Genomic DNA, 11,560 nt, shown 5'->3' on the forward strand with positions numbered 1-11,560 from the left:
GCCCTGAATTCTTATATTGGATCTTTTCATAGTGTCCCGAATATCTTGAAATTCCCACTCATACTTTCCTATAAGTTTGTCTTTATCTTTGTTGGACTGCATTAGGTCTGCCACCTGGTCTTCTAGCTTAGATATTCTGTCCTCTCCCTCATCCATCCTACTGGTGAGATTTTCTACAGAGTTTTTTATTTCATTAACTGTGTTCTTCATTGCTAGTAATTCTGACTGGTTTTTCTTTATTATTTCTATTTCCTTATTTATGTCTTGTATTGCTTTCTTTATTTCATGAAATTGGTGTCCTGCATCTTCTTTGATTCCTTTGATTTCCTCTTTGATTTCTTCTTTGATTGTTTTGATGTGTTCTTTGACCTCTTTGAACATATTTATAATCATTATTTTGAACTCTTTCTCAGGCATTTCCTCTAACTTTTTCTCACTGGAGGACATTTCTGATGCATTAATACTTTTAGGTGGATTTATATCGTCTTGCTTTTTAGTGTTTCTTGTGTTATAATGTATATATTTTTGCATATTGGATTAAGTTAATACTTGGATTTTCTAGCTAGCTGTGTATTCTTAGCTGTATCAATTGATTTGATGTAATATATTTTCAGGGTAGGACCTTAAGGTGTTAGGTGTGGCTCTTAAGACTCTCAGAGTATCTACAAAGATGTTCTTAGGGGTTGAGTTTCCCTGCTATAGGAGTATTCAAGCAGGCTGAGTGGAATAAAATACAGGTAGATTCTAAAATTTCACTAAACACTGTACACATTCAATCAAAAACAGCCCCGAGTATGTATGCAAGAGGAGTTATTATAACGACCAGATCCTCTATCAACAAAGAGGTTAAGATTTCTGGTCTGTTGAGGGATCCAAGTCAGCTTGCGACCAAGTGAGACCCTTCCCTGGTGCAATCCCAGTTACCTTGGATGATTTTGGTCTCAGTCAAGTTGCTGCCTGGATCGTCGGGCTGCTGTTCTGATTTCTGGAGCTGGGTACTTGCTTTTCCTGTGGGGCAAACTGAGCCTGGAAAGTGTGGCCCTTCAGATCAGCACCCCTGCTGCTGGAATTGCTGCTGCTCAATCTGCCCCTGCTGGGTCTGTATCCACTGCTGCTGAAGGTGTTGCTGCTGGACCCACTGCTGCTGCTGCCTCTGCTGCTGCTGTAGCTGCCACTGCTGGAGCCACCACTGCTGCTGAAGCTGCTGCTGCTGTGTCCACTGCCGTTGCTCCCCCTGAAGCTGCTGCTGCCGAGTCTGCCGCTGCTGCCACTCCTGGGTCTGCTGCTGCTGGGGCCGCTGTTACCAGTGCTGGAGCCGCTGATGTTGCTGCCGAACTCTGCTCCTGCTTGGGTCCTGCTGTCAGCCCATTTGGCGTGGCTGGGTCCCAGGCTGCTGCTCTGTTCGCTGGAGCTGGGCCCAGGCAGTGGGGGAGGGGAGGGAGCCGCAGCTGCTCCGGTTCTCTCACTGCTCCACGTGTTCTTCTACCTCGCGGTCTGCTCCTCTGCTGCTCGCTGCCGCTCTCCCTTCACGTTTCCCAAGTTGCGGAGAGCACGTTGTGAGGGAAGCGCATGCACCTGGCTTTTCCTCCAGCTGGAGCCGAGCCTGGCGGCTTTCTGGTGAGCCGCGGCCGCGGCAGTTGGCCGAGCTGCCGGAGCCACTTTTCCCGCCTGTGCGGGCTCTGAATGCTCTGGAACTCTTCTACTTCTCCGCTGCCACTTCAATTTCCTATACACCTCACTTTTTAGTGAAAGTGTGTATTTTGCTGAGTATTTTTGGTCTTTTTCCCCCCTAGGCTGCTTTGGCATGGTACCTATGCCGCCATCTTAACCGGAAGTCTCAGGAGAAGAAATTCAGACCAAAGGCATGGAGAACTTATTTAACAAAATAATTGAAGAAAACTTCCCCAGTCTCTTAAAAGAAAGGCCCTTCAAGAGACAAGAAGCCAACAGAACTCCAAACAGACTGGACCAAAGGAGAAATTCTCTAAGACATATTGTCATTAAGATTCTAAACATTGACACCAAAGAGAAAATCCAAAAAGGAGCTAGCACTTTCAAAGGTAACCCTATCAGAATTTTTTCAGACTTCTCAATGGAAACCCTGAAAGCTAGAAGGGCCTGGAATGAAACACTGCAAAGTCTAAGAACCTATGGCTTCCAACCCAAACTACTCTACCCAGCAAAAGTATCCCTCATCACAGATGGTGAAAGAAAACTTTCCATGACAAAACTCAGCTTTACAATTATATAAACACAAAACCAAACCTATAGAGACTATTTCAGGAAATCCTCCACAGAGAAGAAACAAATAACCAAACTCAAATGCCTCCAAGAAGCAGATCACAATAACCAAACTCAGAGTAGGCACAAAAACCTTCAAAGTCCATGAAAACACCAACCCACATTTACCATCACAATATGGCAGGGATCAAATTAAATCTCACAGTCATTATCCTAAATATTAATGACCTTAATTCACCCATCAAGAGACACAAGCTAACAGGATAGATCAAAAAATTAGACCTCTCAAACTGTTGCCTCCAAGAAACCCACCTCACCACTAAAGACAGACACCTCCTCAGGGTGAAAGGGTGAAAAACAATATTCCAAGCAAATGGGAATAAGAAACAAGCAGGTGTAGCTATATTAATATCAGATAAAATAGACTTCAAGCCAAAAATAATCAAAAAAGACAAAGAAGGCCACTTCCTACTTATCAAGGGAACGATCCATCAGGAGGACATTACAATCATAAATCTTTATGCACCAAACACAGGGGCACCACAGTTCATAAAACAAAACATACTTGAAATAGAACAGAAATAAGCACCAACACCATCATAGTTGGGGACTTCAATACACCATTATCAGTAATAGACAGATCATCCAAACAGGAGCTCAACAGTGAAGTAAGAGAGCTCAACAAAACCATAGATCACTTAGACCTAACGGACATCTACAGAACTTTCCATCCCAAATCCACAGACTACACATTCTTCTCAGCAGCCCATGGAACATTCTCTAAAATAGACAATATGCTGGCTCACAAAGACTGCCTCCACATATTTAGGAAGATTGACATAATTCCCTGCATGATATCAGATCACAATGCTATATTGCTAGAAATCAACAACAAAAGACCCACCAAGAATCCCAATGTCACCTGGAAACTGAACAGCATACTTTTTTTTTTTTCATTTTTATTTATTTATTTGAGAGTGACAGATAGAGAAAGAGGCAGATATAGAGAGAGAAAGAATGGGCACACCAGGGCTTCCAGCCACTGCAAATGAACGCCAGATGCATGTGCCCTCTTGTGCATCTGGCTAATGTGGGTCCTGGAGAATCGAGCCTCAAACCGGGGTCCTTTGACTTCACAGGCAAGTGCTTAACCACTAAGCCATCTCTCCAGCCCTGAACAGCATACTTTTAAATAATAAATGGATAGTGGATGAAATAAAAAACGAAATTGCAAAATTTCTAGAATTGAATGACAATGAGAACACATTGTATCAAAACTTATGGGACACAATGAAGGCGGTCCTCAGGGGAAAATTCATGGCACTCAATGCCTTCATAAAAAAGACAGAAGGGGCTGGAGAGATGGCCTAGCGGTTAAGCGCTTGCCTGTGAAGCCTAAGGACCCCGGTTCAAGGCTCGGTTCCCCAGGTCCCACGTTAGCCAGATGCACAAGTGGGCGCACGCGTCTGTAGTTCGTTTGCAGAGGCTGGAAGCCCTGGCGCGCCCATTCTCTCTCTCTTCCTCTATCTGTCTTTCTCTCTGTGTCTGTCGGTCTCAAATAAATAAATAAATAAATAAATAAATAAATAAATAAATAAATAAATAAATAAAAAAGACAGAAGGATCCCAAATCAATAACCTAACCATCCACCTAAAGGCACTGAAAAAGCAAGAAATATCCAACCCACAGAGCTCCAGAAGGAAAGAAATAATTAAAATTAGGGCAGAAATTAATGAATTGGAAACCAAGGAAACATGACAATTGACAAAATGAAGAGCTGGTTCTTTGAAAAATAAAGAAGATTGACAAACTCCTGGCCAATTTGATCAAGCAAATAAAAAAAAAAAAGAGAGAGGGAGAGAAGCTTAAAATTAACAAAATTCAAAATGAAAAAGGAGAGATCACAACAGACATAAGTGAAATTGGGAGAATCATCAGGACTTATTTCAAAAACTACCACTCCACAAAACTGGGTAATGTGGAGAAGATGGATAAATTCCTGGACACATACCATCTATCAAAGCTAAACTCAGAGTAGATTCATCTCTTCAATGAACCCATCACACTCATGAGATTGAAAAGGCAATAAAAAATCTCTCCAAAAAGAAGAGTCCCAGACCAGATGGCTTCTCAACTGAATTCTATCAAACCTTCATGGAAGAACTCAAACCTATCTTCCTCAAACTGTGCCACACAATTGAAGAACAGGGAAAGCTACCCAACTCCTTTTATGAAGCTAGTATCACCCTAATTCCAAAACCAGGCAGAGATGCCACAAGAAAAGAAAACTACCGGCCCCTTTCCCTGACGAACTTAGATGCAAAGATCCTGAACAAAATCCTCACAAACGGGCTGGAGAGATGGCTTAGCGGTTAAGCGCTTGCCTGTGAAGCCTAAGGACCCCGGTTCGAGGCTCGGTTCCCCAGGTCCCACGTTAGCCAGATGCACAAGGGGGCGCACACGTCTGGAGTTCGTTTGCAGAGGCTGGAAGCCCTGGCGCGCCCATTCTCTCTCTCTCCCTCTATCTGTCTTTCTCTCTGTGTCTGTCCCTCTCAAATAAATAAATAAGTAAATAAAAATTAAAAAAAAAATCCTCACAAACCAAATCCAACAACACATCAAAAGCATTATCCAACTTGTCCAAGTGGGATTCATCCCAGGAACACAGGGGTGGTTCAACATACGGAAATCTGTCAATGTAATACACCACATAAACAAGGTTAAACATTAAAACCACATGGTCATTTTGATAGATGCAGAAAAGTCCTTTGACCAGATACATCACTTCATGATCAAAACATTGGGGAGGATTGGCATGGTTGGTTCATATCTTAACATAATAAAGGCAATATACAAAGCTCCTAAGGTCCAAATAATACTAAATGGAGAGAGACTGGAGGAATTCTCATTAAGATCCGGAGCAAGACAGGGTTGTCCACTCTCACCTCTGCTTTTCAATATAGTACTGGAAGTCCTAGCTCAAGCAATAAGACAGGAGAAGGAAATAAAAGAGATACAATTTGGAAAGGAAGAAGTTAAGTTAGCTCTATTCGCCGATGACATGATTGTATATGTAAGAGACCTGAGAGACTCCACTCAAAACTCCTGAAGGTGATTAACTCCTATAGCAAAGTTGCAGGATACAAAATCATTGCACAAAAATCAGTAGCCTTTCTATATGCAAATGACAAAGATACAGAGAAAGAAATAAGGGACTTAGTCCCATTTTCAATAGCAACAACAAAAAATACATTGGAATAATGTTAACCAAGGAAGTGAAAGATGTATACAACAAAAACATAAAAGCACTCAAAAAAGAATTTGAGGAGGACTTGAGAAAATGGAATGACCTCCCATGCTCCTGGATAGGCAGAATTAACATTGTGAAGATGACAATCCTATCAAAGGCAATATACAGATTTAATGCAATTCCAATTAAAATCCCTACAGTGTTCTTCACAGAGATAGAAAAAAATGATCTCAAATTTCATATAGAAAGGCAGAAGGCCTCACATATCCAAACATATCCTCAGGAAAAGAAATACCTCTGGAGGCATCACCATACCTAATTTAAAGCTATATTACAAAGCCATAGTAATAAAAACAGCATGGTACTGGCATAAAAACAGGAGTATAGACCAATGGAATAGACTTGAGGGCCCAGACTTTGGGTCAAGCAACTATATCTACTTGATATTTGACAAAGGCCCAAACAATATAGGCTGGAAAAAAGACAGCATCTTCAACAAATGGTATTGAACAAACTGAATAACCATATGCAAGAAACTGAAACTTGATCCACACATTTCACCATGCACTACACTCAAGTCCAAATGGATCAAAGACCTCAATATAAGACCAGAAACTAGAATACTACTGGAAGAAAATTTAGGAAGTACTTTCGATGATATAGGAATGGAAAAAGACTTCCTGAACAAAACCCTAATAGCTCAAGATCTTAAACAGTCACTCAACTAATGGGATCACATGAAGCTGAAGAGTTTCTTTACAGACAAACATACAATAAGCAAAGCCAATAGATTATCCAGAGTATGGGAGAAAATATTTGCGGGTTATCCAACTGATAGAGGCCTAATCTCTAGAATCTACAAAGAACTCAAAAATCTAAACAGTAAGAAGTCAAACACCCCACTCACAAAATAGAGCAAAGAGCTGAACAGGCAGTTCACAGAGGAAGAAATACAAATGGCAAATGCACACTTAAGAAAATGTTCATCATCCCTAATCATCAGAGAAATACAAATTAAAACAACTATGAGATTCTAACAATAAGGATAGCAACATCAAAAAATCAAATGAAAATAAATGCTGGTGAGGATGTAGAGAAGTAGGAACACATCCACTGTTGGTGGGAATGTAGGATGGTACAACCACTTTGAAAAGCAATATGGAGACTCCTGAAAAAGCTGACTATAGAGATACCAACAGACTCAGTTATTCCCCTACTGGGCATCTACCCTAAAACCTTCAAACCACAGGCCAGAGAGATTTGCTCAACCATGTTTGTAGTGGCTCAATTTGTAATAGCTATGAGCTGGAATCAACTCAGATGTCCATCACTAGAAGAATGGATAACTAAATGTGGTATATCTACACAATGGAAATCTATACAGCAGTAAGAAAAACTGACACAAAGAAATTTGAGGATAAATGGTTGAACCTGGAACAGATCATTCTCGGTGAACTTACCCAATCACAGAAAAAAAATCGCCACATAGTCTCACTCATCGACAGCACCTAACCTGAATCTACCCAAGATGACTTACATACCCAACAAGCATCTCATGGACTAGACAAGAGGATGTGTGGGGAGGGAGGGGAGTGAAATGGAGGGGTGAGAAATACAAATTTAGACCCAAACAGCAAGGGTACCATAAAAATCTACTTCCTAAAAGGTAGATCAAATGGCGGATTCTTCACCAGGCCCTTACAGGGTACACCTGAACCACAAGACACTGGAGAGGGTATGATCAAAACTAACTGTAATCTTCTACACCTTCCCTCCCTCCCTTTCCCTCTCTCCCTCTCTCCTCTCTAACTCTTGCATATTAGTTATCTTTTTCCTCCTTTTCTTAGTGGGCACTGATCTGTAATGCCCAGTACCAGCATATGGCTATCATCCACAATGAACTTTTGATCAGAGAGATCTACAAGGTTTCCTAAAATAAAGACAGATTTCTGTCAGAGTACTTGATGACCCACCAAAGGTTATTGGTAAAACCCTATTGCTGAAGACACCTTATGTGGTTGACACGTAAAATGGAATGGCATGGCTGGAAGTTGGAAGAGAGTCAGTCCCCAGACAGTCAGTGCATCTAGTGCCAGAAGGTGCTACATGGGCGACTGGGGGAAAATGACCAATATCTGTCCAAGCAACTCATGGTCTAACCTACTTAGCAGCAAATAACCAGTTGTGATGCCCACACAAGTGCAATAGTGGCACACAGCCATGGTGGGGAACCAACTGCTCTTGATTTGGCTAACTGATTCCCTCAGTGGTATGGGACCTATAGCTGGAGCTGGGAAACAAGTCAAAACCATATCCAAACATAAGCCCACTCTCCATTATCAAGCTACCATCAATCATGGGCTACAAGAGGGCCTACACCTATTCAATTCCCTATTTAAAAAAATGTAATGGTTCTCATTTGTCCTGGTGCTAACATACTCTCTGCTGGAGAATCTGCTTCTCTTTTTCAGATAGATGTAGACTGTAAGGAGAGAGCCACCCCATCATACCTCAAAAGGGCCCCGGCTGAAACTAAGAAAAATTGGTGAAACAACTAAGGGTGCTGTTTTCCTGATGGACCAGATACCAGCACAAGGGTGAAGGAGATCAACTCAGAGGAAAATCACCTACTACCAGAGAGAGCCAGAGCCCCAGAAGCCCTCAGCACCTCATCACTGAAGCAGACCAAAAATGAACTCAACATGGCTCAGGGAAATTTTGTTGAAGAGGGGGCAGAAAGAATGTCAGAGCCACATGTTGGGTCATGATATGCAGAGACATTTATCTTACTCATAACTGTGGGCTAACTCCACAATGCATGACCCATATACCTCAACAAGCAGGGGCCAAGGGGAGGGGGCAGGTCATGGATGAGCCTAATAATGGTATCAAAGTGACTGTATTTGCTGAATACAAAACTAATTAATAAAAAAAGAAAAGAAATTGGTGAACAAAGAGATTAAAAAATAAAAGGCGGGCTGGAGAGATGGCTTAGCGGTTAAGCGCTTGCCTATGAAGCCTAAGGACCCTGGTTCGAGGCTCGGTTCCCCAGGTCCCACGTTAGCCAGATGCACAAGGGGGCGCACGTGTCTGGAGTTCGTTTGCAGAGGCTGGAAGCCCTGGTGCACCCATTCTCTCTCTCTCCCTCTATCTGTCTTTCTTTCTGTGTCTGTCGCTCTCAAATAAATAAATGAATAAAAAAATAAAAAAAAAAATAAAAGGCCACAGTAAATGATAGGACACTTCTAACATGTTCTACACTAACCCTCTTGTAAGTTGCATGCTTCCTGATCAGGAACAACATGGAGACCCAGAGACTAAAAATCAGTGTACAAGCCAGGTGTGGTGGGATTGTAGTCAGGTTTGCATGAATGGCAGAAAACATCCAACCAAGAGCAGCTTGTGGGGAAAAAAAATGGTTTATTTTGGCTTGTAGACTGGAAAGGAAGCTCCATGATGGCAGGGGAGAACAATGGCATGAACAGAGGGGTGGACATCACCTCCTGGCCAACATCAGGTGGACAACAGCAATAGGAGAGTGTGCCAAACACTGGCGAGAGGAAGCTGGCTATAATACCCATAAGCCTGCCCCCAACAATACACTGCTTCCAGCAGGATTTAACTCACAAATTGCCATCAGCTGGGGATCTAGCGTTCAGAACACCTAAGTTTATGGGGACACCTGACTGAAATTACCACATTGCATCCCTGGCTCTCATAAATAACCATACATTATGTAAAATACAATCCAATCAGTCCAACTTTAAAATTCTCCATAGTTTTTATCAATCCCAATGATGTTCAAACATCCCCATAGTTCAAGGTCTTTTAACTGAGCCATAATACACACACACACACAGAGAGAGAGTGAGAGAGAGAAAAAAAAAGAAACCCACAACATAATGGCACAGAATAAACATTCATCCTGCAAAAGATGGCACTGGGCATAGCACAGAAATATTCAACTAATACAAGATTTAAATATGGCAAACATCAAACTCTGTAGCTCCAAGTCCAACAACTAGTCAATGACAAGTCTCCAAATCTGATAATTCTAGCCAGTAATGAGTCTCTGGAGCTCAAATTCTGCCCCTCCAGCTAGGCTACTTACAGTCCTGAAAAACTTCATCTGGTGCCAGAAGCTCTCCTTGGCAGCCATCTCATAGTCTTGGTATCTCCACTGGGTCTCCACAGCAACCCACGGTTCATCCTCATTGCTCCACTGGGTCTCCACACAGGTAACCCAACAAGCCTGTTTCACGACCCATGGCCATTTCCAAAATACAAAACTGTTGCAAATTCAATGACCCTCTCTCTCCTGCATTTGTTATACTTCATAATACCAAGTGGGCTACCAACTTGTTAATCCATGGTTAGTAAAGCAGACTTTGAAGAACAGGATACTCCTTGAGCATTCAGGTCCCTTCAAAATATTCTGCATTCTTCCTGTTGTTCCAGTGCAGGTCAGATGGCCCAGTCTCTATGGTTGCAATCTCTCACACAATTGCAGCTGAACAGGCAGCGATTTTGACCCAAAAATTTCTTTCCTCTCCTCCCCTCCCCTCCCTTCCCCTCCCCTCCCGTCCTTTTTCTTTTCTTTTCTTTTCTTTTCTTTTCTTTTCTTTTCTTTTCTTTTCTTTTCTTTTCTTTTCTTTTCTTTTCTTTTCTTTTGTGTCATATCCCTCTGTACACACCAGTCTATTTCTATGCAATGCAACCCTGCATTGTTCTCAGGACACAAACATAACATCAAGCCTCTCACACAAATCGCGTCTAGTCCACCCCAAACAAAGCTTTTTCTCACCCTCATAAGCCAAACCTTATAGTCCATAATTCTTACTGCAATCAGGTCTTTCAATTCTGGCCAGAATAGTCCATCAAGCTGTACTTATAGCACTGCAAGGCATCTCTTAGGTCAAGATTTCATATTCTTCCACATTCCTCCTACAAATCAGTTCCCCAAAGCCCAAAACCACACAGCCAGGTTTCTAGCAGCAATGACACCACTTCTTGTTATCAACTTTACTGTATCAGTCAGGTTTTTTTCATTGCTGGCAGAAAACACCTGACCAAGAGCAGCTTTTGGTTAAAAAGGGTTTATTTTGGCTTACAGACTTGAAGAGAAATTCCATGATGGCAAGGGAAAAGGACAGCATGAGAAGTGGGTAGACATCACCTCGTGGACAACAACAGGAAAGTGTGCCAAACAATGTCAAGAGGAGGCTGGCTATAATACTCATAAGCTCACCTCCAAGAATATACTGCCTCCAAGAGGCTTTAATTCCCAAATTGTTATCAGCTGTGGAGCCAGCATTCAGAACACCTAAGTTTATAGGGGACACCTGACTCAAACCACCACTATAGATGAACACCTTTAGTCATAGCACTTGGGAGACAGAAGTAGGAAGATTGCTGTAAGTTGGAAGTCAGCCTAGGCTACAGCAAGACCCTTCCTCAAAAAACCAAAATAAATTAAAAAAAATCAGTGTATAGTCTGCAAGAGGAGAGTCAAAACAGAGGAAAATAAGTTCTTCAGGCTTTCCAAACCCTGTTAGTCAGTTCTTCCATTCTATCTACCTATACTCAGGATGCAAACTTATTCCTTATATGAGCCAAAGAATATATACAGGATATTAACCTGACTGACTGCCAGGTTTGTGGGCTCCTACCCACTTCTAGCATCTCTGAACTTCCATCATGGGTATCTCCTCTTCAAGAAGATGACTGAAACCAATTGCAGATATATATTAATAAGGAAAGAACTAACTTTCCTACCTTAACTCAGGTGGTTAGGATGAAATGTTTTTCAATTGCCTATCAGGACCAATCAGGGACACAGAAAGAGCATTACAAAAGCTGTTACAGACTAGGCCCTACTGAGGTATGGTAACCCCTCTCTAATAGTTCTATCTCCATGATAAGAGAGAACTATCATTCATGGAGAGAGATAAGGATCTATTTTCATACTTCCACAGATACATATCCAGTTTCCCCAGTACCATTTGCTAAAGAGGCTGTCTTTTCTCTAAATAGTATTTTTGGCAGGCATTTTTGTCAAAGGTGGCTGT

The sequence above is a fragment of the Jaculus jaculus genome, chromosome 13 (assembly GCF_020740685.1).
Source record: "Jaculus jaculus isolate mJacJac1 chromosome 13, mJacJac1.mat.Y.cur, whole genome shotgun sequence".
Taxonomy (NCBI): Eukaryota; Metazoa; Chordata; class Mammalia; order Rodentia; family Dipodidae; genus Jaculus; species Jaculus jaculus.